At 46.7% G+C, this 27,642-nt stretch overlaps 1 long non-coding RNA gene and 1 pseudogene across 2 annotated transcripts in view; both read right to left on the bottom strand.

The window, feature by feature from the left end:
• LOC147911268 (peroxynitrite isomerase THAP4-like) overlaps nucleotides 1–27,642 on the bottom strand; it is a 61,041-nt pseudogene that overhangs the window by 32,936 nt on the left and 463 nt on the right. The gene's annotated exons all lie outside the window — the stretch shown is intronic.
• On the bottom strand, nucleotides 1,458–27,642 carry LOC147911269 (uncharacterized). Its single transcript, XR_015551334.1, has 3 exons — nucleotides 27,356–27,642; nucleotides 5,308–15,995; nucleotides 1,458–4,930 (listed from the first exon to the last, which is right to left on the bottom strand). It is a non-coding gene; the product is annotated as an uncharacterized LOC147911269 (long non-coding RNA).

Below are 27,642 nucleotides of genomic sequence, written 5' to 3'. Positions count from 1 at the left end.
AAGACTGGTGAGATCACCAGGGGAGTGAGTTTAGGCAGGAACGAGATGTGCACCAGGAGCTAGGCCCTGGGCTCTGCACCTTATGGAGGCCAAGATATGATGAGCAGCCTTGTACTCAGTGATGGGCTGCCAGAAGCTGCAAAGGAGGGTCGGTCTGCAGCGTGTGAGGTGCTGTCCCCAGCTCTGCCAACCACTCAGTGCCCTAAATGGCTTCCCGAGTCCAGCAAGAGGCAGCCAGTAGGGCCACGGATCCCAGCTGGGCAGAGGGAGGACCAGGCTGGACCAGGGCAGGGCACAGACCCCGGAGTGGAGGTTCATTCAGGGAGCAGATGTAATCAGAGCGTGATTGTAGACTAACAGAAACCATTGTGGGGTGGAGACCCCAGTCCTCTCTTGCCGCAAGTAGCCAAATCCTGCACACTTCCCCAAGGAGAAGACTTGGGACACCAGCGAGGCTCCTCATCCCTGCGGGATGCCCTGTCCTGGTGCGGGCAGGGGTGAGGAAGGCACATGGGTGCCAAGACATTTATTCTAAGATCCTGATCCCCTTTCCCACAGCCTACTCGTCCTTTGTCCCACCTGATCACCTGCACCTGGCCTGAACACAGCCCTACTGGCACAGAAGAGGGTTTTCCTATCAGCCTGACAGCAGCCCTTTCATCCTCCTCTCTCCCTCCGGGGACTGAGGCAAGCTCCCAGCCCGACAGAAGCCATCAGATAACAAACCCTCCCTGGCTGTGCTCAGAAACACTCCTCCCCTGGGGCTGGCTCTCTCCTACCTCTGGCCTTTGTCCTGCTTTTTCTCCTGAACCTCATCTCTTGGGCTCAATGTAACCCAGGTCATCAGTTTCAGTTCCCCCGGGAGCCTGCGGCCCTGGGAACTCCTCCCCAGCTGCGTGGACGGTGTGGCTCTCAGCACAAAACCCAGCCTGGGCTGGCAGGAGTCCTGAGCAGCTGCAGCTGGCACTTGTCTAACAGTGAAACTAGTGTTGCTACTCTGGGATCGCCCCCTTGTTTGTAGCAAATACGGCCCTCCTCAGCAAAATCCCCACCCTCTTCAAAAGAAATGGATCTGCTTACTTTTGCTCACCTCCAAATATGAGTCCATCTCCAGGGAACTAGCATATCTTTGAAAGGTGCCTCCCTAGAAGAGGGCTAGGGCCTGGGTTGCTGAGAGCATTGCTGGGAGGGACGGACTGAGGCTCCTAAGGAAGAGACCCCATCTCCATGCCCCAATCTGATAACCAGAAAACAACGGATGATAATAGTTTTATAATAACAACTTTGAAACCAGTGATAATAGCAACAGTGATCTCTGCCCTTTATTCAAGCACCTGCCGTGTGGGCTGGGCCTGAGGTCAGCACGTGAAATGCGTTGTCAGGGCAAGAGAGAATCTCCCTCTGCCCTTTTCCTTAAGGTTCTTAAGGCTGGCCAAATAATTAACAAGACAGGTTAGCAGGAGTAAATAATACCAAGTTTAATAACATGTATACATGGGAGAAAGCAGGGACACTGCGTTTCTCCACAATAGCAGAAACTCTCATCTTAAATACCATGTTCAGCCAATGACAAAGGAGGATGTTGGGGGTGGGGGTGTCAGTTACAGGAGATTATCACTAAAGCACTGTAAACAAGAGTAAGGTTTATTATGCAGTTTTAAGGCCTCACCTTCCACATTGATAAGTTTCTAGAAATGAGGTCATCCCCCCTCTTCCCAATACAGAGAGGGAGATACCTTTACAAATGGAGACTTCCCTTGTAAATGATTGTCTGGCAACTCCTCGCAGGGCCATTCAGAGAATGTGGCCAGAGAGACAGAACTTCCGATAAGATGGGCTTGTTGGTGCCTTTTCTATTGTAACCTCTATCCTACATTATCTTTATAGCAGTCATGATAATAACTCCTTCCTGAAACAGATCTTTTGTTTTAAATTCTTTAGGCAGTTTGGGAGGGGAAACTCAAATATTCTTCCTGAGTTCCCTGAGTCCTTATTGTCTTCAGCTTGAAATAATCCACATACCAGAGTGGTGCTTCCTGGGGTAGCTTGCCCTGAGCACCATCAGCGTTCTCTTCCATCTTCACTCTGACCTTCTACAGGTGAGCAAACTGAGAGTCAGAAGGGCCCAGTAATTGCTCATCACGCTGAGTTCATTAATCACGGATCCAGCTCAACCAGTGTCATCTCTCATTGCTCGGAGGGTTAAATTGGACAGTGTCTACTACCACACACATTAACCAGCCCTCTTGGTGATCTGGTCGTGCTTGTAGAATTTGAGGCATCAGCAGACAAATAAGAGGTTTTGTGCTTTTCTTGGAGTAGGTGGGGTACTTTTTCCAGACTCTCCTCCCCACAAAATTACTAACATCCTAAGATTCCTGAAAACCCACCAAGGCTCTTAGCAAAGTTGGCAACTCACAGGCCTCTTTTCCCACCAATGCTATTTTTAAAAAGCAGTTAAATGGCGCCACCTGCTGGAGGAGGAGTGTTGCGGCAGTCAGAACAGGACAAATAGGAGAGTTGTCCTTATTCTCAGACTAAGGGGCAAGGTGTGTTCTGCTTCCCCCCAGAAGTGCTGGAGCCTACGGGAGTCAGTCTTTCCATGAGCCAGTACGATTGCCAGGCGCTCAAAAACTAAGCCATTCCAGGGCCGAACATTAAGGAAGCAACTGTATAAAGTGCATTGGAGGAGGGGTGGAAAGAGTAAGTGCAAAGGCCCTGAGGCAGGATGGGTGGGTGGAGTTCGATGGATGGAGATAAGACCAGTAGTGGTGTGGGGCACAGAGTAATGAAGAAATGTTGTTTCCTGTACTCCCGTCCTCCTCTCAGTTTTGCCGTCTCTTTTCCACGTGGTTCAGACTTTCAGATCAGACCTGCTTTCTAGCTATTAATCTCCATTTCCTTCTCTCTGAAATAAGAACACCTGTCTCCTTGGGCTGTCAGAAGGATGATGTGAGCTCATGCCCATAGAGTGCCCAGCACAGCAGGTATTCAATATGCATGCTCTTTCCCCCTCCGTGACCACAGTCTCCACCTGAGCATCTTGGGTGCCAGGCCTTCTTCCTAGGTCTGGCCAGAGGCCCGGCATTCCCTTCTTCCTGAGAGGTGGGGGCAGCCTGTCTCTGACTTATTTTCTGTCCCCACAGGATAATGCACAATGAAGTAAACAAGACAGAGATCATCCAGGAAAACATAGCCATGGAGTGCATGATCATCAAAGGCTATGAGACCCACCTGGACACCAGCCAGACTTTTGTGAGACAGGGCATGGCACCCTGCCTCCCCCCAACCTCAAGGTAGGCCCCAGCAGTGGTGGCATTCGGGGACACCACCAGTTGGTTTGGCTACCTTGTGCCAAAAACCTGCCAACATGATTGCGGAGTATTCCAGGGCTGCTGGAGGAATGTGACAGCTGTATGTAGATGTCGGTATCTGCACACATGGATGCAGATATTACTGGTTTTCACAGTGCCATTCTCTCCAGATGTACACATGATTCTTCCCAGATGCCCTTGATGTGTCTGTGGATGTCATAGTAAACACTGACATGTCCTTTTGGGGAGAGAGGAGTGGAGGATGAAGACAGATACTGATTGGCCCCGTGAATCACAAGCATGTTCAGCATCCGAGTGGAAGTCGTGTGGGTCAGTCCCTCTGTCTCTTGCTCATCATCCTTTGCCCCTTGCAGGAGGCCGTGATCATAGCAGTTCTCACGGGTAGGAGGTTGCCTTCACCCTCAGCCTCCACTCTCCTTGGGAGCCGTGTTTGAGAGGCACAGCCCTGTGAGGGGGCAGCTAGAGGCTGTGACTGAGGGGACTGACTTCCAACTCGGAGACGTTAGAGCCACTAGGACTTTGAGAGTCAGCTCTTCAGATTCCACTTGCTGTGGGACTCTCAGCTTCTGCTTTCATGCCCCCGAGGTGACCTCCACCTCAGATGGGCCTCCTGAGTTCTTTCTATCCAGCCCTGGGATTCTCTGAGCAGATGAAAAGCTCGCCAGACCCTCGTGCGCCCTGTGCAGCTGCCTTTGGCCCCTGCTGCCCTTAGCAAGGGTATTGTTGACTTAGAGTTCTGTCCTGAGCCCCTCTGTGTGGCCCCTGTGCCTTTTCCCTAGGCTGACCCTGTGACCTGCTGGGCCCAGAGCCAGCCTTCCCGTGTCCTGGCTCCCCCTGAGCTGCATTGGGTCCAAGTTGGAAGTGCCCCAAAGAATGACCTCTCCTGGGGTGGGCTGTGTCACCACAGTCCAGGAATCTGCTCCATTGCCCTGAGCCCAAGCGTTTCCTCCCCTCCTGAGGGGCTTGGACTTGAAGACCAGACAAGGGGGCCCAGCAAGGTTCCCGGCAGTGATGGATGTGGGCAGGAGGCAGAGTGGTGGTCCAGAGCAGGCCTGGGGAGATGGAGCGTCAGGGAGGGCTTCCCGAGGAGGCATCACTGGAGTCGAGTCTTGAAGGGTAAGTAGGAGTGCACAGGGTGGAAGGGTGAAGGATGGGGCTCCTTCCAGGCCAAGGAGCAGCACTCAGGAGCCACAGGTAACTTGCCCTGGAACTAGAGTGGGAGCAGAGAGGGGAGGCGGTGGTAAGGAAGGAGAAGTGCTGGAGCAGCCTGCTGGCGGGCCTTGAAAGCCTGAGTCCCGAGGACAGTGAGGAGCTGGCGGAGTAAGTGGGGAGAGGAGGCCTGGAGCACGTCTTAGGGGAGCAGGGATGGCAAATGTGTTCATCACAGTCCCCTGCTCTGCCCGGGAGTGGCTTCCGAGTGCAACTTGTTGAGAACTGGGGCGCTCTCTGGGCTCTGCAGCCCAGCATGTCGTGACTGATGGGTGATGTCTGCTGCGGCTGTGTGTGGCAGCAGGTGCCCTGTGTCTCTTGCTCATCCCTCTGGGTCAGAGCCAGCTCCACACTTGTCCAGCCTCCTGCCTCCTCCAGACCCAGCCCTAAAGATGTACAGCCTTTTAGATACAGGATACAACCTTCCTTAGAGAGGGAGTACAAACAATACCCTAGTTGGCCTAAATTCAGCCACCAGTTAAGAAAGCCTTCAGGTTCAACAATATACTTATCTTAATTTCAATCACAGAAACTAACTCCTAATCTAATACTGCATTAATCTATTAATTCATAGAAGTAGTACTGTTACTATAAGCAACAAGAATTATTTCTCCTTGCATAATCTTATAACAGATAATCACCAAAAGTTAACAATAAAATAAATTCAACCCAATAATTATTTATTACATTAATTGTTAACCCAACACAGGTAGGCATTCAAGGAAAGATTTAAAAAAGTAAACTCTGCAAACACAGCCCCCACCTGTTTACCAAAAGCATCTCCTCTGGCATTTCTGGTGTTACAGGCACTGCTTGCCCAGTGACACGGTGTAAAGGCCGCAGTGACTGGACCCTGCAAAGGCAGCATCATCATTTGTTGTCTAAATGAGGACTTGTATGAACAGCCACTCGAGGGTTTTACTCTCTTTTACTTTTAATCAGTGAAATTGACCTTTCCCTGAAGAGGCGGGAATGACAAAATAAGACAAGAAGACCCTATGGAGCTCCAATTAATTCAAAAAAAAAAAATTAAGCCAAATCAAGGGATAACAAATCTTAAATGGACTAACAATTTTGGTTAGGGTGACCTCAGAGAAGAAAATAACCTCTGAGTGATTAGACCAACTAGTCAAAATATTTCATCACTTATTGATCCAAAATATTGATCAACAGAACAAGTTACCCTCGGGATAACAGCACAATCCTATTCTAGAGTCCATATCCACAATAGGGTGTATGACTGCGATATTGGATCAGGAAATCCCAGTGGTGTAGCCACTATTAATGGCTCATTTGTTGAATGATTCAAGTCCTATGTGATCTGAGTTCAGACCAGAGTAATCCAGGCAGTTTCTATCTATTCCATATTTCTCCCAGTAAGAAAGGGCAAGAGAAACAAGGCGTACTTTACAAAAGCACATTCAAACTAATAGATGATATAATCTTAATCTAATATATATATGTATATAGCCCTGCCTATGAACGGGGTTTGTTAGGCTGGCTGATTAATTGAATGAAACGTAAACCTGTATAGCCAGAGGTTCAATTTTTCTCCCTAACAGCATGTTCATAATCAATCATCTTTTATTAATTGTCCCCAATCTACTTTCCATAGCATGCCTTACACTAATTGAATGAAAAGTATTAGGTTATATATGACTTCGTAAAGGACCACACATCATTGGCCCCATGATCTGTGGAGACAACAGTATTTACATCAGTGTCACAAGGCCATCAGCTGGAGTTCACACTGGAAAACGTACCCAGGAAGACAGCCTACAAAGGACCCATTAGCACACAACAGAACAAGTAATGTGGACTTTTGTCGATGACCCTGTGAAAACATACCTGGGAAGACACCCTACAAAGGACCCACTAGCACACAACTGAACAAGTCATGTGGACTTTTGTCGATGACCTAGTATTTAAAATGGTAGGATAAAGATGCAGGACTCTAAAGTGTTCATGGAAATGCTGAATGCACAACTCAGAAATAAGGAATAATCGACAAGGTAAACCAACTTCAATAGATTTATAATTGCTTACATGTACACAGGAAAAGTTTTTGCTGAACAATTAAGTATTCGTGTATTTGTCTTGATGAAAACATGAAACTTTATGTTGAATAAAAATGGGCCATTTTCCTGTATTAGTACATTACTACTCATCATTTAGTCAATTTCTATAGTTAATGGAGTTATAAACATAATTACAAAGTCATGCATCCATCAGAAAACAACTATGAATGAATCTGGAAATTGTAGGGCCAAAAACAATGTTTTCAATATTATGTATTAGAACATGTATATACATAACAAGGATGAGAGAAAACTTTGATTAAAGGAGATTAAAATGTAATCTAATCTTAAAAGAGTAAAAAGGGTCTCAGTCCTGGGAGACTGGGGATAGGCAGTAAAATTTCACAGAATTCTGAGACTGGAAATGGGCCATTCCCTACTTTCATTTTTTTATTGTCGTTGCCAAGGGAATTTTTCCACCAAGAACAGAGAGATGGAGGGGAAAGAGGACATGGAAGGATATTACAGACGTGAGAAGGTTTCCATTTTCAGGACACCTTAGAGCAGCCAGGTGTCCATATTCTAAACCATGTAACCACAAAGAATTTCCCCTGGCAGATGCCTTCTGTAGCTCTTCCCTCCAAATTTACACTCATTGCTCCTGGTGAGATCATCCTAAATGAGAACAGGCTGGGAGAAACACAGAGCTGCCTGGAGGAAAGCCCATCTTGTAAATTGACCCTGTGCTGGAGCTGGCTGGGCAGAGGACAGGAGCTGCACGATGGATACCGACCCCTCTTCAGTCCAGGGACTTTCTTTTATTGCCCAAAGCACTGGCTGTAACACCGAAGTTCGCTGAAGGCCAATGGGGTGAGGTGTAAGACTAAGGTGTCGATAAAACACATGATGCAACATGTTTTCATGTGTAGCAATATGTGCACAACTAGGGAGAAGGGCCCTAACGTCTTTATGATCCTTAAGGGGAATTTGACTCACACCAATTTAGGGATCATTGGCAATAATGTGTCATGTAGAAGAAGGATCGTCAATCTAAACGAACTTATTCACACACTCAGTGTCCTAGTCTGTATGGGATGTCGTAACAAAAATACCATAGACTGGGTACTTTATTTTTTTTGCTGAGGAAGATTCACCATGAGCTAACATCCATGCCTGTCTTCCTTTATTTTGTGTGTGGGTCACCCCCACAGCATGGCTGCTGATGAGTGGTATAGGTCTGTGTCCAGGAACTGAACCCATGCTACCAAGAGGAGCTCACTGAACTTAACCAGTAGGCTGTGGGGCAGGCCCCTAGACCAGGCACTTTGGCACTTTTGGGGTTCCTTTTGTGTGTGTGAGGAAGATCAGCCCTGAGCTAACATCTGATGCCAATCCTCCTCTTTTTTGCTGAGGAAGATTGGCCCTGGGCTAACATCTGTGCCCATCTTCCTCTACTTTTTTATGGGATGCAGACAGAGCATGGCTTGACAAGCTGTGCATCGGTGTGTGCCCAGGATCTGAACCTGCAAACCCTTGGGCCACCATAGCGGAGCACCCACACTTAGCCACTGCACCGCCGGGCCATCTGTAGACTGGGCACTTTTAACAACAGAAGTGCATTCCTCACAGTTCTGAAGACTGGGATGTTCAAGATCTAGGTTCAAGCTGATTTGTTTTTGGTGAGAGCTCTCTTCCTGTTTTGCAGAAGGACAGCTTCTTGCTCTACCCTCATCTAGCAGAGAGAGCTCTGGCCCTCCATCTCCCTATAAGGGCACTAATCCCATCATGGGGGCTTCACACTCATGGCCTCATCTAAGCTAATTAACTCCCAAAGGCCCCACTTCCAAATACAATCACTTTGGGGATTAGGATTTTAACTTATGAAATTGGATTACGTAGACATTCAGTCCATAGCATTCATGAAACCAACAATTAACACATATTTATAGAAGTCATACAGCCCCAACTGAAGAATGTTCTGGAGATCATGTGGCAAATGATACAATGTCTTTCCCTTTACAGAGTCTTCTAGTGGAGGCAATAAAAATTAACAGCCAAACAAAGCTTGTGATATTAAAAAGCTAACATAGATCAATTATGACAGATTGTATTTACAATCGTTTTCTGGTAAGACAGGTCTGATTATCAGAGTCCAGATTAAGCAAATTCCCCTGGGTGAGGGCATGTGTGGCTATCTCACCTAAAAAGGCTCTTTCCTTTTTGAAATTTTATTTCATCTAGTCCTGTTTGCTTCCACATCCCTTTGGTGTTTTCAATCTTACAGTATTTATTAAATCAACGTTTAATTGTTGCTCTGCCTTTACCACAACTGACTGGAAGCAGAAGTTACTGGACTTGGCTGAAATGAAATTTCAGTTCATTTTTCCTCCTCTTTCTGCTCAGACTCTCTTCTCTCACTGTTGAAATAGCAAATGCCTTAGGGGAGAAGCCACGTGGAGCTGGTGCTCACAATCTTCTGCTTCCCTCATCTCAGAGATTGTAGACCCCCAAGTCCTGTCTGCACGGGATGTTCTAAGACCCTTCAAACAGCTGTTCTGTGTGCATTGTACAGCTTTTCTAGCTGCCCCAGGAAAGCTACTCAATAAAAGTGGAAGCTGCATTAATTTTACCCTGAAATGTTTTAAACCAATGAGCATTTGTCATTTTTCAATGAGTATTTCTATAATTTTATAAGAACATTTAAATAGGAATTTTAACAGCAATAATGGCTGTTCTTTGGCCAGAATTCCATGTCATTCATTGTTTGAAATTATATCTAAGCTTTGATGGACTCTCCTCAGTGCCTTTTAAAATATCACTGTTCCTTACATTTAAATATCTTGTGATGGGTTTGTATCAGTCACCTCTTTTGTACCATTTCAGATCCTCTTGGGTCCTCCTATCCTTGAGTCGTATGTCATTTAGCAACCAGTTTGCAGGTATCATATTTGTTTTATGCAAGTGCCTCCTGACTGCTCCTCACATTTTGTCCCTGTGCCCTCTGCCTCTCCCTCTTGCCCCGGGGTGTCCATGTTGATGCTGAGGTGTGAAAAACTTCCTGATCAAGCCCACACATGCACGGCCATGCTCCTTGTTGTATGGATGTGTGTGTGTTCAGCAATTCTGTATGGTCACAGGGTGCACGGCTATTATGGCATCTATGTGAAGGTGTGTTTTGTTGATGTCTGTGTGTGTTTAGAGAGTTCAAGTCGCTGTGGGCTCTGAGACAGTGAGTGGTCTGTAAGTGTGTGAGTTTGTGTGTATGTTCTGAGTATCAGTGTGCATTATCAGGTGTAGTTTACAGACTGAATGCTGATGGTCATTTACAAATAGTGTGTATGTGGGTGTGGGTGTGTTGTCAGCATTTCCATGTGTTCAGAGGATGTCTGTCATTGTGGGAATGTGTGGAATAAGTATGTTGTTACAGATCAGCATGGGCACCAACACTGTTTGCCTGTTACTAGTTCAACACTCAACACCCCTGAAGAAACATTGAGTCCAGACATTCACAGGCCCCATCAGGCCCACAGAGATCCTACTCAGCTGTTTTCTTCCCATCACAGAAATATGAACAGGTAGCCAAGGACCACTTGATATTTGAGAAAATCCTCTAGCATGAAAAATGGAGCAAGAAACACATACACTGAAGTGAAGGACTAAAGGAGTAGCAAGGAAATCCAGAGATCATAGTGAAACTTCAATTGCATATCTAGTAACATCTTCAAAACAATTAGACATGGGCCGGTCCCATGGCCTAGTGGTTAAGTTCAGAGAACTCTACTTCAGCAGCCCAGGCTCCATTCCTGGGCATGGACCTACACCACTCATCAGTGGCCAGGCTGTGGTGGCAACCCACATACAAAATAGAGGAAGAGTGGCACAGATGTTAGCTCAGGGTGAATCCTCATCAGCAAAGGAAAAAAAAAAGAAGATAAAACATCCATTAAGTGTATATATATATATGTATTGACGTTACTGCACAATATTGGGGTTCTCTTGCCCAATGCACATTTAAAAAGCCAGTTATTTTGGCATCAGCTTTTGGGAAAAGAATTGTAGCTTTATTTTTGTGAGATTTATCTGCAAGGAGACAGGGGCCATGTGTCTGTCTCAGATCTGTCTCCCCGATCCAGGGCTTGGGGCACAACTTATGGGATGAAGGGCAGGGCGGTCTGACATGTGGAAGTAGATGATTGGAAGTAAGGAGAAGTGAGGTAATTGATGATCTTCACAAGCAAAGTCAAGCTTTGTGGCTCTTCATCGGATGTGTGTTCAGAAATTGGCAGTGTTACGATGATCTGAGGATGGAGCTTTTAGCTGCTTGATGTCAAAAATATCATTTATCGAGCATTTGCGCAGGTGTAGTTGATGGGTTGGTGGTGTCAACTGGCCTGAACTGGACTAGGGGTCTCAGTTCCTGAAAGAAAACTCTTAACTACTCTGTTGATAAGATGGGGTCAGTTGAACCGGTCCTGGAGGGCCCATGGTTATGTTGGTATATGCATATATATGCATATGCCTGAGATTATCTATATGTGTGTTAAATGTAGAATATATGCAAAACCAGACTCTAGTGAAAGTGGTCAGGACAGATTTTAATCAGTAATATACCACTGCAATAGGGAAGAGGGAACAGGGTGAACTGAACTCAATTTGATTTGTACAGAGGTGACTGGGCATTTGAAAGGGAGAATGAGGGAGCAGGCAGAGGGGTGAGCAGGGGCTCAGTAGAGTCAGGGAGGGAAAAGTTACAGAGTGTTGGTCAGTGCAGTGTAATCTGGCCAGTTGTGTCTGCTGGTTGGAAATGATCAAAGTTTCACTTTTCTCCTCTCACAGAGTCTGGGAGACAGACACCCTATCCTCATCTCAATGAATGGCTCTCAGGACCTTGAGAAATGCATTCCTTGGTTATTAGAGACACTTATATATATAAGTGTCTCTAAATATATATTTATATATATATATATATTATATATATATATATATATATATATATATAAAACTCAAAAGGACAGAGGAAATATTCACAGTTGTAAGCACTTTTGGGTAAATGCTCTAAGAAAGGGATGTCAGAGGCAAATGACTGAGTGTTGGCCAGAACAAACAGTCAGTTCTTTTGGCTGCTTTGAGCTTTCTCAGGCCGACACTCTTTAAGGGGGCAGGGGTCATCCTAGGGATGTGGATTTGAGCTGTTAGAAACTGTGTCAGTGTTTAAGTCTTATAATGCGTGTGGAGGTGTGAAACCATTTGTGCTGAGAGGCTGTAGTTATTATAGGATAAGATTGAGGCCTAGTCAAGAAGAGGGCTCAATGGAGCCTGGCTTGAGTTTGGTCAAGTACAGGATCATATATAGAAATAAGATATGTACATTTTTTGGATAATATAAATCATTATATTGAATAATATAATATATTGAATTAAATAATATATATAATGAATATATATTGAATGTGTATAAATAACATAAGTATGTGTACATATATTTGAATTAAATAATATAAATATATAAAAGAGAGTGACATCAACATCATGGCAGAGTGAGCTTCCCCTATTGAACTCTCCTCCTCTAAGACACAACAAAGAGGACATTCATAGTCCAACAGAAGCTATTCACAAATAATATAAATATATATATGATTTCAAGGAATATTCAGACATAATAGAAATTTCCAGGGCCAGCTCCGGGGCTTAGCAGTTAGGTGCACGCACTCCACTGCTGATGGCCCGGGTTCGGATCTCAGGTGCGCACCAATGCACTGCTTCTCCGGCCATGCTGAGGCGGCGTCCCACATACAGCAACTAGAAGGATGTGCAACTATGACATACAACTATCTGCTGGGGCTTTGGGGGAAAAAAAAAGGAGGAGGATTGGCAATAGGTGTTAGCTCAGAGCCAGTCTTCCTCAGCAAAAAGAGGAGGATTAGCATGGATGTTAGCTCAGGGCTAATCTTCCTCACACACAAAAAAAGAAATTTCCAGAATTAATAAAAGACTTCTATTCTAGATTCAGGCAGGTGAACACATCTCAAGCATAATTAAAAAAAAAAAAATCTAGAGTTAGATCCATCCAGGGAAACCAAAGAACACCAAATACAAAAGAAGATATTCAAAGCCCCACAGAGGGACAGAACACTTACAGAGACTTACATTTAGACCTATGATACATTTCTTAACAATGGAAGGCAAGAGAGAGTTGGATTAAATCTTAAAGATACAGAGAGAAAATGACTTTCAGTGTATACCCAATCACACCATATCTCAAGAACTGGGGTGAATTACAGATATTTTTATGCAAACATTTACTAAGAGTATTACCACCAACAAATGCTCATTAAGGAACTTCTAAAGAATGTACTTTAAGGGGGCCAGCTACCCAGTGTAGAGGTTTAAGTTCAGCACGCTCTGCTTCCAAGGCCTGGGTTCATGGGTTCAGATCCTAGGAGTGGACCTACACCACACATCAGCCATGCCATGGTGGTGACCCACATACAAAATAGAGGAAGACTGGCACAGAGGTTAGCCCAGAGCTAATATTACTCAAGGAAAAAAATTAAAAAGTAAAATGAATGTACTTTAACAAAAAATTGATAGAAGAAATGCTAAGATGTAAAAATGGATTGTGAGGATAAAAAAGGGTAAACATCTGAATAAATCATTGAAAGCATGACTTGCCCAAACAATAATAATATTGACAATGTATAACAGATGGAGTTAAAAACTAATGACAAGGGAACTTCTGTTTTAGAGTAGACGAGGACAGGAAAGCACTCTTGCTGCAAAACCGGACAAAGCCAGATAAATTATAGATATATTTTTAGAGCATCAGAGAACTTCAGGACCAACCAACTAAAATTCCAGAAAGAAGAAAAACTCTTTTATGTGAGCAAGAATTTTTACCTTTCTTTCCCCCAGAAGCATTTTCTGATTCTGGGTGCCTGTTGAGGATCTGGCTTGCTCAGTCTGAGCCTCGGCTAGAGAAAAGAGAAACTAGGCAAACTTGTAGTGATTCTGCAGGATTGGTGTGGCAGAGGAAACCTGAGGGCTTTCACACACACAACTGCTCTTCCTCACAGCACCTGTGCTAAGTTTTGGTGCCACACAGGAATCCGGGGAACTAGGCCAAAGCTTCCATAAAGCAAAGTGAAACCTCCAGAAGTGGTGGAAGTGGCCTAAGTCCAACATACTGCTAGTCTGACCTTCAGGGAATTTGCCATATTGTGAAGCGATGTAAGGTAGGAGGCTGGAGAGCTGCGCTGAGATGTCTGAAGGGCATAGCTGAATTTTCTGTGGGCTCCCAAACCTGAGGAGACAGAGATCTACGAGACTTAGAACCAGACGCCTGTGCGGGGGAGGGGAGCAGAGCAAACAGGAACAGGGGGAAAGCGGAAGGGCTGGGTTTACTAAAAGTGAGACCCAGCCCCAACTCTGATCAACATCTGATTGGACTCAGGTGCTCCAACCTCACTGTTTCCCAATGAAGGAAGACAAGGTCACGTGGAGCCTCTCGAGTTACATTACACAGACCTTCCAAAGACACTGGTGAGAGGATGGAGAAGGCAAGCCACAGACTGGGAGAAGACCTTTGCAAATCACATATCTGACAGGACTATAAAGAACTGTCAAAACTCAGCAATAAAAAAATCCAAGTTTAAAATGGGCACAGTGGGCCGGCCCCGTGGCTTAGCGGTTAAGTGCGCGCGCTCTGATGCTGGCGACCCGGGTTCGGATCCCGGGAGCGCCCCGAGGCACCACTTCTCCGTCCAACGCGAGGCCGAGTCCCACGTACAGCAACTAGAAGGATGTGAACCTATGACGTACAACTATCTACTGGGGCTTTGGGGGGAAAAACTGAATAAATAAAATCTTTAAAAAAATAAAAAAATAAAAAAATAAATAAATAAAATGGGCACAGAATTGGACACTTCACCAAAGAAGATAAACAGATGGCAAATAAGCTCATGAAAAGATGCTCAACGTCATTAATCATGAGAAAAATGCACATGAAAACCACATTGAGATACTGCTATGTACATATTAGAATGTCTAAAATTAAAGATGTTGACCATACCAAGTGTTAATGAGGATGGAAAGTCACTGGAACACTACTACATTGCTGGTAAGAACACAAAGTGGTTCAGCCTCTTTGGAAAACAGCTTTCAAGTGGAGTGTGTTATGCTGCTGTAACAAATTAGCACAAATTTCATGGCTTAAAACAGCTCAGATTTGTTTTACAGTTCTGTAGGTTAACAGTCTGACACGGGTCTCCTTGGGCTAAAATCAAGGTGTTGGCAGAGCTAGGTTCTTTTGGGGGGACTCTAAAGGTTAATCCATTTCCTAGCCTTTTCAACCTTCTAGAGACCACAACATTCCTTAGCCTATGGCCCCCCTCCTCCACCCTCAAGAGCAAGAACTCGGCATCTCTCTGGCCCTGCTTCCCTTGTTGCATCTTTTTTCTACTCGCCTGCTGTTCTTTCCCTTTTAAGGGCCTTTGTGATGCACTGGGCCCACCTGGATAATCCAGGATAATCTCCATATTTTAAAGTCAGTTGATTAGCAACCTTAATTCCATCTGCAAACTTAATTCACCTTTGCCAAGTAAACTAATGTATTCCCAGGTTCCAGGGATTAGGACATCTTTCTGGGCCATGACTTTGCTACCACAAACAGTTTTTAAAATAAAGTTAAACATACACATACCATGTGACCCAGCAATTCCACTTCTAGGTGCTTACCTAAGAGAAGAAGACTAACGTTCACACAAAAACTTGTTTGCAAATATTTATAGCAGCTTTATTCATAGTCAAAAAAGACAAAACTGAAAATAACTCAAATGTCCTTCAACTGGTGGATGGATAAACTGTGGTACATTCATACAATAGATACTACATTCAACAATAAAACAGAAGGAACTGCTGATACAGGCAACAACATGGATGAACACTAAACTGAATGTATTGTGCTACATGAAAGAATCCAGACTCAAAAGGCGAAATACTGTAGGATTCCCTTTATATGATATTCTAGAAAAGACAAACCATAGGGAAAGACAACAAATCATTAGTTGCCAGGGGTTAAGGGTGGGGGAAGAGTTGACTACAAAAGAGCAGCTGAAGGGAGTTCTGGGTGCTAGAACTGTTCTGTATATTGAATGTGGTAGTGGCACAGCTCTATACATTTGTCAAAACAGTTGTACAAAGAGGGAAACAAATACATCATTTCTCAGTCATCAGATTGGCAAACCTTTAAAAATCTGACAATGCCGATCTGACAATTCCCAGGGAAAGGATGACTCAGACACTGTTGGCGAGAATGGAAATTGTTAAAACTTCAGAGGATGATTTGGCTGCAGCTCGTCAAGTTGCAGATGCACATCAGCCTCTGGACCAGCAATCCACTCACAGGCAGGCGTCCATTCTAGGGAATCCACGTGTGCTCGAGGAGACACACAAAACTATAGTTATTAAACATGGTATGGGAATGAATTAATTGTGGTTAGTAGTTATTTAAAAAAGAAAGCAAAAAATGCATATGGGAAAGAATCAACCCTGCTGGCTACATATATGATCTGGGAAGGTAACTCACTGGTTTGTCTCCTTAATAGTACATAGTGAAGGAAGTAAATTATATTAAAAATTTAAAAGTTAATACCTTAGAGACAGGCACCTCCACACCCTAAGGATTCCTGGTATAAGGGGGAACGTTTATCGATCCTGACTGACTCTATTCATAGAAGACTCGCCCTAAACTGTTCGGGGAAAATTGAGAACAAGAGAGTGCTCCAGAGGGATAAGTTTGGGAGGGTCGGGGTGGAGGGGGTCCAGATGGGGACGCGTGTGTGTAACCTGATAATTGCTTCGCGCCATAGCAATTCGCGCCATAAAATGTAACTGTTTAAATGTTTTAAATTAGCCAATCATGTAAGACCGCGCCAACCTTTTCCCGCTTTATGCTTCCGAATCCTATAAAAGAGCTTGCCCCTTAAGGTTCGGGGTCGACCCCTCTGTCTCCTGCGAGAGATACGTGTCGACCCGGAGCTCCGCTTAATTAAAACCTCGTGCATTTGCATCAAGCTCGGTCTCCTGTGTCTGTGGGTCCGCGCCTTCCCGAGACTGGAGTTGGATTTCCTTTTTGGAATCCTACATTTGGGGGCTCGTCCGGGATCTGCGCGGTCACCCCAGACTCAAGACCCCTTGGAGGTAAGCCTGAGTGACTGGGTGTGCGAGTGTGTGCGGCGCCGCGAAGCATTGCTTTGGTCTCGGTATCTGGGCAGCCGCCGCTGGGCCGAGAGGGCCCAGCGGCTGCAGTGGCAGACGTGCTGGGAACTGCAGGCTGCAACCCTGGGGACGCCCCAAGGGACAAGGGAGTCAGGAAAGCCTGACTACCCCCTTTCAGGTAGAAAAAGAAATGGCACTCTTTTTCCCAGGGAGGACACGAAAACCCCTCCCGTCTGAAACCGCCTTCGGTTGGCTTGTACAGACACCAACCGGGCAAAGTTGTTTTTGTCTTGCTGTGTTTTTGATGTTCATTGTTCTGTTTTTGTTCGTTACGTGGACCTCATTTGACGGGATGGGACAGACTATGACGACCCCCCTCTCTTTGACCTTAGACCACTGGACTGAAGTGAGAGCGAGCGCACGATTTGTCGGTAGAAATAAAAAAAGGGCGTTGGCAGACTTTTTGCGCCTCTGAGTGGCCCTCCCTCAATGTGGGTTGGCCCCCTGAGGGGACGTTTAATCTAACTGTTATCCTCGCGGTGAGGGCTATTGTTTTCCAGGAGAAACCGGGGTCCCATCCTGACCAACGACCATATATTACAGTGTGGCAGGATCTGGTGCAGAACCCACTCCCGTGGGTTAAGCCATGGGTAAAAGCAGAAAAACTAAGCCCCCGAGTCCTGGCGCTGCAGGATGCGGAGACACGGCAAAAATCGAAATCAACTCGAACAGCGGAGTCGGAGACCCTTCGGCCCCCGGGTCTACCCTGAGATTGAGCCTCCTCCCGAATGGCCCCCTTTCTCGCCTCCCCTTACCCCTCCCCGCTCCAGGATCGCAATCAGGACGGAGGGCGACTGGCTCGGGTCCCTCCGCTGGAACCCGGCCGCCGCGAGCCACTCCGACGGGCCTGATACCACGGTGGCGCTCCCGCTAAGAGAGTATGGAGCTCCTGCGGGCCCAACCAGCTGTCACCCCTCCAGTACTGGCCTTTCTCTTCCTCAGACCTGTATAACTGGAAAAATAACCATCCCCCTTTTCAGAAAACCCGCGGATTAACCGCCTGATAGAGTCCCTAATGTTTTCCCATCAGCCCACTTGGGATGACTGTCAACAGCTCTTACAGGCACTCTTCACCACGGAGGAGAGAGAAAGAATCACACAGGAAGCAAGAAAGAATATCCGAGGCACCAACGGGCAGCCGGCAACGATAGCTGAGGCGGAAGAAGGGTTTCCGCACAACCGACCCAACTGGGACTATAACACGGCTGAAGGTAGGGGGTCGCTGTCCGCTTACCGCCGGGCTCTAGTGGCGGGTCTCCGGGGAGCCGCAAGGCGGCCCACCAATTTGGCTAAGGTAAGAGAGATTCAGCAAGGACCCACTGAACCCCCCTCCCTTTTTCTAGAACGATTGATGGAGGCTTACCGCAGGTACACGCCCTTTGATCCGTCCTCGGAAGGGCAGAAGGCCTCTGTCATTATGGCCTTTATTGGACAGTCAGCCCCAGATATAAAGAGGAGATTACAAAGGCTAGAGGGGCTGCAAGACTACGACCTGCGGGACGTAATAAAGGAGGCTGAAAAGGTGTATCATAAAAGGGAGAGTGAAGAGGAAAAGCGAGAGAGAGAGAGAAGGGAGGCTGAGGAGAGGGAAGACAGGAGAGACAGGAGACGAGAAAAAAAACTAACTAAAATACTGGCCGCAGTGATAAAAGCGACAGGGCCAGATCACAGACAGTCAGGGAACCTGGGCAACGCCCCACGACCAGGCTCACGCAGACGGCAACCCTTGGACAAGGACCAATGTGCCTATTGTAAGGAGAGAGGACACTGGGCAAGGGAATGCCCCAAGAAAAGGGCCACACTCAAGGTGTTGTCTTTAGGAGAGGACGAAGAATAGCGGGGACGGGGCTCGGGCCCCCTCCCCGAGCCTAGGGTAACCCTAACTGTTGAGGGGACCCCTATGAGTTTTCTGATTGATACTGGGGCTGAATATTCAGTACTGAAGCAACCTTTGGGGAAATTAAAAACTAAAAAGACTCTGGTTGTTGGAGCCACTGGGCAGAAACAATACTCATGGACTACTTCCCGGACAGTGGACTTGGGGAAAGGAAGGGTGTCCCATTCCTTCCTAGTGATTCCTGAATGCCCGACCCGTTGCTAGGTCGAGACCTTTTAACCAAACTGAAAGCTCAAATAGATTTTGCTCAACCTCGGCCTACAGTATCCTGGTCCGCACCTACCACCATGATATTGGCCCTGGAGCTAGAGGAAGAATATCGGCTCCATCAGCAGCCTAAGCCTAGAGCTCGGCTCAATACCGATAAGTGGCTGATCGAATTTCCAACGGCATGGGCTGAAACCGGGGACTAGGGACGGCTACGAGAATTCCCCAGTCGTGATAGATCTTAAGGCCGGAGCCCTCCCGATAAGGGTGCGTCAATACCCAATAAGCAAAGAGGCCAGAGAAGGAATCCGCCCCATATCCAGAGGCTGCTCCAACAAGGAATCCTGGTTCCTTGCCAGTCTCCTTGGAACACCCTCCTGCCTGTAAAAAGCCTGGAACTAATGATTATAGGCCGGTCCAGGATTTGAGAGAAGTAAATAAGAGAGTGCAGGATTTACACCCTACCGTGCCAAACCCATATAACCTACTCAGCTCCCTCCCCATCACGAAAATGGTACACTGTCTTGGACCTGAAAGATGCATTCTTCTGTCTACGGCTTCACCCAAAAAGCCAATTACTTTTTGCTTTCGAGTGGCGCGACCCTGATATGGGGATCGTTGGACAACTGACTTGGACGAGACTACCTCAAGGTTTTAAAAACTCCCCTACCCTGTTTGATGAAGCCCTCCACAGGGACTTGACTGATTATAGGGTTAAAAACCCTCAAGTGACTCTTTTACAGTATGTAGATGATCTACTGTTGGCGGCGGAAACCCCGGGAGACTGTGAAGAAGGGACCAAGCGCCTCCTGGCCGAGTTGGATGAGTTGGGATACCGGGCGTCGAAAAAAAAGGCACAGTTGTGCCAGGAAAAAGTAGTCTACTTAGGCTACACACTAAAGGACGGCCAAAGGTGGTTAACCGACGCACGGAAAAAGACTGTGACCCAGATTCCGGCCCCAACCTCCGCTCGCCAGGTAAGGGAATTCCTGGGGACAGCCGGCTTCTGCCGATTGTGGATCCCTGGGTTTGCTACCCTGGCTGCTCCACTGTACCCATTGACTAAGGAAAGTGGGAACTTTGTCTGGACTCTAGAGCACCAGAAGGCTTTTGAGACTCTAAAACGGGCATTATTAGAGGCACCCGCGTTGGCCCTACCAGATTTGACCAAGCCCTTCACCTTGTATGTAGATGAAAGAAAGGGAATCGCCTGGGGAGTCCTAACTCAAGCCCTTGGGCCCTGGAAGCGCCCAGTCGCATATCTATCAAAAACTGGATCCGGTAGCCAGTGGATGGCCCTCCTGCTTAAGGGCAATCGCCGCCACTGCCCAGCTGGTAAAAGATGCAGATAAGTTAACTCTGGGCCAACAGATAACCGTAGTAGCCCCCCATGCCTTAGAAAGCATTATCAGACAGCCTCCAGATCGATGGATGACTAACGCCCGGATGACTCACTACCAAAGTCTGCTCCTAACTGAGAGAATTACCTTCGCCCCACCGGCCATCTTAAACCCGGCCACACTACTGCCCGAAGCAGATGATGAAATACCTGTTCACCAATGCGGCGACATCTTGGCATCAGAAACGGGACCCGACCCGTTCTGCCGGATGAGCCATGGGCTGGGGCCCCTAATTGGTACACCGACGGCAGCAGCTTTATGGCAGAAGGTAAGAGGATGGCTGGGGCTGCTGTGGTAGACGGAAAAGACTCTGTAGGCAAGCAGCTTGCCGGAAGGGACTTCTGCACAAAGGCTGAGCTTATCGCCTGACACAGGCGTTAAGGTTAGCTGAAAATAAGACTGTGAATATATACACGGACAGCAGGTATGCCTTTGCTACTGCCCATGTTCATGGGGCTATTTATAAACAAAGAGGGCTGCTTACCTCGGCCGGAAAAGATATCAAAAATAAAAAGAGATTCTGGGCCTCCTAGAGGCTATACATTTGCCTAAAAGGTGGCAATCATCCATTGCCCAGGTCATCAGAAAGGCACCGACCCCATAGCTCAAGGGAACCGCTTAGCAGATTTGGAAGCCAAGCGGGCGGCACTAGGACCTATGGTCCTGACTCTCCAGGGAGCTAAGGTCAACAAAACTGTCTCCGGTGGGGAACTAACTAAAGAAGAGAAAGTCCTTTCCGTTGCAGAAGGGCGAGAATATCTATCACATCTACACCGGCTAACCCACTTGAGCCCTCAGAAACTAATTAAAATTATTGAGGCCTCCCGCACCAGGTACCAGATTTGAGAAAGGCGGCTGAGGAAATTTATAAGGATTGTAGAGCTTGCGCTCTCACAAATGCTGCAGTTACCAAATACCGCACTGGACATAGACTCCGGGAGACAGGCCCGAACCTTTTGGGAGATAGACTTTACTGAAATCAAACCGGTCCGGTATGGGAATAAATATCTTCTAGTATTTGTAGATACCTTCTCGGGATGGGTAGAGGCTTTCCCCACCCGAAAAGAGACTGCCTCTGTAGTAGCCAAGAAGATATTGGAAGAAATCCTCCCGAGATTCGGGATCCCAAAGGTAATTGGATCTGACAACGGTCCTGCATTCGTTGCCCAGGTAAGTCAGGGACTGGCCAGTCAACTGGGGATCAATTGGAAATTACATTGTGCTTATAGACCCCAGAGCTCAGGCCAGGTAGAAAGGATGAATAGAACAATTAAAGAGACCCTAACTAAATTGTCCATAGAGACCGGCGATAGTGACTGGACAGCCCTCCTGCCCTTTGCCCTGTTCCGCGCCCGGACACCCCACAGGGACCCTTAAAACTTACACCCTTTGAAATCCTCTATGGAACCCCTCCCCCTTTGGCACAAATAGGGATACATGACCCTGACATTATACCTTCTATACCTTTGTCAGCCCGCTTGAAAGCACTCGAGGCCGTCAGGCGCGACATCTGGAACCAGCTAAAAGAGGCCTACCAGCCTGGTGATCTGCTCATCCCGCACCAATTCCAGGTTGGGGACTCTGTCCTTGTGAGACGACATCGGACGGGGTCATTAGAGCCACGTTGGAAGGGGCCCTACGTGGTGCTCCTCACTACGCCCACAGCAGTCAAGGTGGACGGTATAACCTCTTGGGTTCACGCCACACACGTAAAGAAGGCACCCCAGAATGCAGCAGATCTCTGGAAGGTGGAAAAGACTGATAACCCTCTTAAGCTGCGTTTGCGTCATGGGAACGGCGAGCAAGTCGTCCAATCCTAATCCCCACGCTCCTCAACTGCTCACGTGGCAAGTTGTCTCCCAGGTAGGAGATATAACCTGGTCAATCCAAAAAACTGCTTCCCCTTGGACATGGTGGCCAGACTTACACCCTGACCTTTGTAAACTGGCTATAGGAACCCCCGACTGGGATTTCATGGGTCGACGAAGGGGGCAAAACAAGCCGGAGGATGCCACTCCCCCATCGCAAGGGTAAACTAAAGGCATACCCCTTTACGTGTGCCCGGTCACCACAGACCTCGTTCAATTGACTCCTGGTGCGGGGCAAAGAAGACTTCTACTGTAAAAACTGGGGATGTGAAACCAGTGGGACTACTTATTGGGAACCCTCCTCTTCTTGGGATTTAATCAGGGTTAGAGCAAATTATAGCCACCAGATGAGTCGGGCTCAGAATGCAATACCTGGTGCCACCCTTAACCATTCAGTTCACAGGGAAGGGAAAAACAATTAAAACCTGGATCGGGAATGGTCATTCATGGGGAATAAGATTGTACAAAGAACGGTACGATGATGGCCTGACCTTCTCTATTAGATTAAAAATAGAACCCCCCGCCAGCAGACCAACAGGGCCAAACGGGATCCTAGCCGATCAGAGGCCCGCTGTCCCAAAAATCCCCCGCCAGCAGACCGATAGGGTTAAATAGCCCCAAACCCCCCCAGGTAAAATCCATAACCCTAAATGGGGCCGTAGATATGGTCACCAGATCTGCTCTGCGACCACCATCTACGCCACCTCCCGCAGTACCTACTGAGCAAAGATGGCACAGACTGTTTAACTTAGTATGGGGAGCTTACTACGCCTTGAATGATTCCAACCCTGAAATGACTGAATCATGCTGGCTATGCCTAGCGGTCAGCCCCCCTTATTATGAAGGAATTGCCACCATGGGGTCTATAATAACACCCCAGACCACACGACTTGTCTTTGGGGCAAAGAAGGCGGCTAACCCTAACGGATGTGTCGGGACCGGTTCAGGACTATGCTTAGGAAAAATTCCCCAGGCTACCAAGCTCTATGTAATAAGATTGAAGTCAGCCTTCCGACTACTCCTGGTCATTTTTTGGTACCAGGACCCAATAGGTGGTGGGCCTGCACCACGGGCCTAACCCCCTGCATCTCAACTAGCGTATTCAATCCGTCACAAGATTTTTGCGTGCTTGTGCAGTTGGTGCCTAGAATTTATTATCATACTGCCAATAGTTTCGAGGATGAATTTGACCAGAGATCCAGATTATGGAAAAGAGAACCAGTATCCCTCACCCTGGCTGTACTCCTGGGACTGGGAGTTGCCGCGGGCGTAGGGACTGGCACTACGGCCTTAGTCACAGGAGAAAGGGGATTAACTGCCTTGAGCAATGCTATAGATGAAGACCTCAGGACTTTAGAACAGTCCATCTCTAAATTAGAAGAGTCCCTCACCTCCCTGTCTGAAGTAGTGCTCCAGAATAGAAGAGGATTAGATCTGCTGTTTTTAAGAGAGGGAGGACTTTGTGCGGCCCTTAAAGAAGACTGCTGTTTCTATGCAGATCACACAGGGGTAGTCCGAGATTCAATGCAAAGATTAAAGAAAAGATTAGACATGAGGCAGCAAAGCAGGGAGGCGCAACAGAGCTGGTTTGAATCCTGGTTCACTAAGTCCCCTGGATGACGACCTTACTATCCTCCCTAGCAGGACCCTTGCTGATTCTTTGTCTACTTTTGGTCTTCGGACCGTGTGTTTTCAATAGAATTACTGCTTTCATAAGAAAAAGAGTCAATGCAGTGCATGCTATGATGCTCCAACGCCATTACCAAGCTCTCCCACACAATGAGCCACTGATAGTAGACACGAAAACTAAGTTCTAAGATTAGAACTAGGGACAAAAGAAGAAGTGGGGAATGAAGGAAGTAAATTATATTAAAAATTTAAAAGTTAATACCTTAGAGACAGGCACCTCCACACCCTAAGGATTCCTGGTATAAGGGGGAACGTTTATCGATCCTGACTGACTCTATTCATAGAAGACTCGCCCTAAACTGTTCGGGGAAAATTGAGAACAAGAGAGTGCTCCAGAGGGATAAGTTTGGGAGGGTCGGGGTGGAGGGGGTCCAGATGGGGACGCGTGTGTGTAACCTGATAATTGCTTCGCGCCATAGCAATTCGCGCCATAAAATGTAACTGTTTAAATGTTTTAAATTAGCCAATCATGTAAGACCGCGCCAACCTTTTCCCGCTTTATGCTTCCGAATCCTATAAAAGAGCTTGCCCCTTAAGGTTCGGGGTCGACCCCTCTGTCTCCTGCGAGAGATACGTGTCGACCCGGAGCTCCGCTTAATTAAAACCTCGTGCATTTGCATCAAGCTCGGTCTCCTGTGTCTGTGGGTCCGCGCCTTCCCGAGACTGGAGTTGGATTTCCTTTTTGGAATCCTACAATAGCACAGACAGCACTGTACTAGGAATCTGGAGACAAGCATCTGAGCATACAGTTCCAACTCTGCCACTAAGTAGCAGTCAGACTATGGACGACTTAACTTGAGAAACCTCACTTTTCATTTACACGAAAATGAAGAGGTTAGGCTCTACAACCACTAAAATTATTTCCAACTCCACAAATCTATGCTTCAATAAGTCAACAATCAAAAATTATATTCCAAAGTACCTATGTTCAGAAACTGTTTTTCCCAGACACCCTGAAATTAGAAACTATCAGGGAAATAGGATATCTTAAAATATTGATACATAGGGCCGGCCCCGTGGCTTAGCGGTTAAGTGCGCGCACTCTGCTGCTGGCGGCCTGTGTTCGGATCCCGGGCACGCACTGACGCACCGCTTCTCTGGCCATACTGAGGCCGTGTCCCACATACAGCAAATAGAAGGATGTGCAGCTATGACATACAACTATCTACTGGGGCTTTGGGGGAAAAAATAAATAAATAAAATTATTAAAAAAAATATTGATACATAAAATGGCCCAAATTTCTTGGTACGTCTATGACAAGCTGTTTAATCAAGATGGTAACTCAGAAAGAGCGTATAAACAGCAAAACCTACCATATTGACTCGGGTCACCCTCAGGAAAAACATACGTCCTCTCCCACTTTAACATTCCAAAACAAATTCACCATACTAGTGAGTCCGTCTTGTCAAGTTCAGGTCTGTCTAGCCAGAAGTCATTCATGTATATGGTAAGATTTACTTCATTTTTTAACAAAGATAAAAAGATAAATGGCTTTTTGTATTTTTGCCTGTTTCATCTATAAAGATCTTACATTACAATTTAATAGCTTCAGACTGCTACAGTAATTTAAAGAGCATTTTGAAACTTGTAATATGCCATGTCCAACAGAATCTAGTAAAAAAATCAGTAGTTCACAATCCAACAATGCTTATTTAGATTCATTACCAACAATCCTTACACTTCAAAGACACCAATAACCAACATGTCATTTGTTCCTCCTGCAGAATTTCATAGGTTGTTAAATTCTGGTATCATCCAAAAGTATAATTAGGATGCTATCAATAAAATGTATTTTTTTATCAGAAATATTAAAACTAATGATTAAACTATTAAACTAAATGATTAACTAAATATTAAAACTAATGGCAACTAACGATCTGTTGTCTTTCCCTATGGTTTATCTTTTCTAGAATATCATATAAATGAAATCCTACCGTATTTGGCCTTTTAACCTTTCACCCTCTCAGTTGTGGGAGGTCAAGATTTGGCCACCCTGAAATCCATCTCTTTACCTTGGTTGTTTTCTCTAGGGACATTTGACCTCCCCCACTAACTAAAGAATTTGACATAGTAACTCCTTCCTGGAACTGATCTATCATGATGGCTGTAAAGATAATGTAGGATAAATGTTACAATAGGAAAGGCACCAACAAGCCCATCTTATCCGAAGTTCTGTCTCTCTGGCCACCTTCTCTGGATGGCCCTGGGAGAAGTTGCCAGACAATCATTTACATTTATAAGGAAAATCTCCATTTGTAAAGGTATCTCCCTCTCTGTTTTGGGAAGAGGGGGGAATGGCCTCATTTCTAGAGGCTTATCAATGTGAAACTTGAGGCCTTAAATCTGCATAATAACCTTACTCTTGTTTACTGTGCTTTAGTGGTAATCTCCTGTAACTGACTCCCCCCATCCCCAACACCCTCCTTTGTCTTTGGCTGAACATGGTACCTAAGACAAGAATTTCTGCTATTGTGTTGAGAAACGCAGTTTCCCTGCTTTCTCCCATGTATACATGTTATTAAACTTGGTATTATTTTCTCCTGCTAACCTGTCTTGTTAATTATTTGGCCAGCCAGAAGAACCTTAAAGAAAAGGGCAGAGGGAGATTCCACCTCTTCCCCCGACACAATCAAATCAAAATTTGAAAATTCTTGCTCTACGAGCTTTCCAAATCTAAATTCTTACAATTCTAAATGAGTATGGAGACAAAACACACACTACATACTACTTCTAAAAACCTCCTCCTTATCCGATTTTAATTTTAGCACCAACTGCCAAGAAAAACCTTTCCACTGAAACCAAAATTCCGTACACATTATGTCAATCATCAATTGATCACTCATCAGTCTATGTTAACAGAAGGTGAGTTATTATTAGGAAGCTACATAATTTGCACCAAAGACTGTTTAAAGCTCCTGTCATTAAATGCAGTTTACAACAATTCACAGGCTTTAAAGTTCACCTTGCAAATATAGAGTCAATTATCAGAAACCATTAATGGGATTAGGCTTTTCTATAAAAGTGGTCCCAAGGAAGTAGGAACACTTATTTGTTTAAAGAACGCAATGAGGAGCCAAATAGCCTGAGAGGAGTCAGACAGAGGAGCACTGACCACAGTCCATCTTCTGAAGGAAAGTGTTCACCCAGGGATGTAGAGACCTGGCCTAGACGGGCCCCGGGGAGCACGAACTCAAGGGCGCGAGCAGAGGGCAGGCGACTCCCTGCCGCCCCCTGCACCTCCGCTGGGTGGGCAGGAGGCCCCGCCAGGGTGGGGCACCGCCAAAGCAGAGGGACCCGCCGGCCAGGCGGCGCTCCTCTGCTCCTCAAAGGGACAGAGTTGGGCTCCCCCGCCTGGGGCAGCCCGCCAGCAGCCCCGGCCCCATCCGCCGAACCCCCACCGCGCTCCCGCCATCTGCGGCGGAGATCTCCACGCAGAGCCCGCCGCCCACCACCTACCTCAGCGCCGCCTCCTGCCCAGCGCTCCTCCACACTGCAGAAAGGAGAGCTCCCCTGTGCTGAAAATCATGGAGGAAGGATCCAGAAACCGCCAATCCCCCTACACAAACCTCCGAGACAGCCACCTGCGCACCTGGGGCCCCACCTCCAGTGCACACGCCCCGGGGCTCTCCAGCTCGCCAACCCCTCTGCCGCTCTGAGAGCCAGTCCTGCGCATGCGCGGGCCTCCAAGAACAATGGGAGCCGCTGGGGGGCACCGGGAGGGGGATGGGGGTGCGGGGACCAAG

This window comes from Ceratotherium simum, unplaced genomic scaffold (assembly GCF_057802395.1).
Source record: "Ceratotherium simum simum isolate JZ-2026a unplaced genomic scaffold, ASM5780239v1 HiC_scaffold_44, whole genome shotgun sequence".
NCBI classification, from domain to species: Eukaryota; Metazoa; Chordata; class Mammalia; order Perissodactyla; family Rhinocerotidae; genus Ceratotherium; species Ceratotherium simum.
The sequence above is the reverse complement of the archived record's forward strand: the minus strand, read 5'-3'. Positions and strand labels throughout refer to the sequence as shown.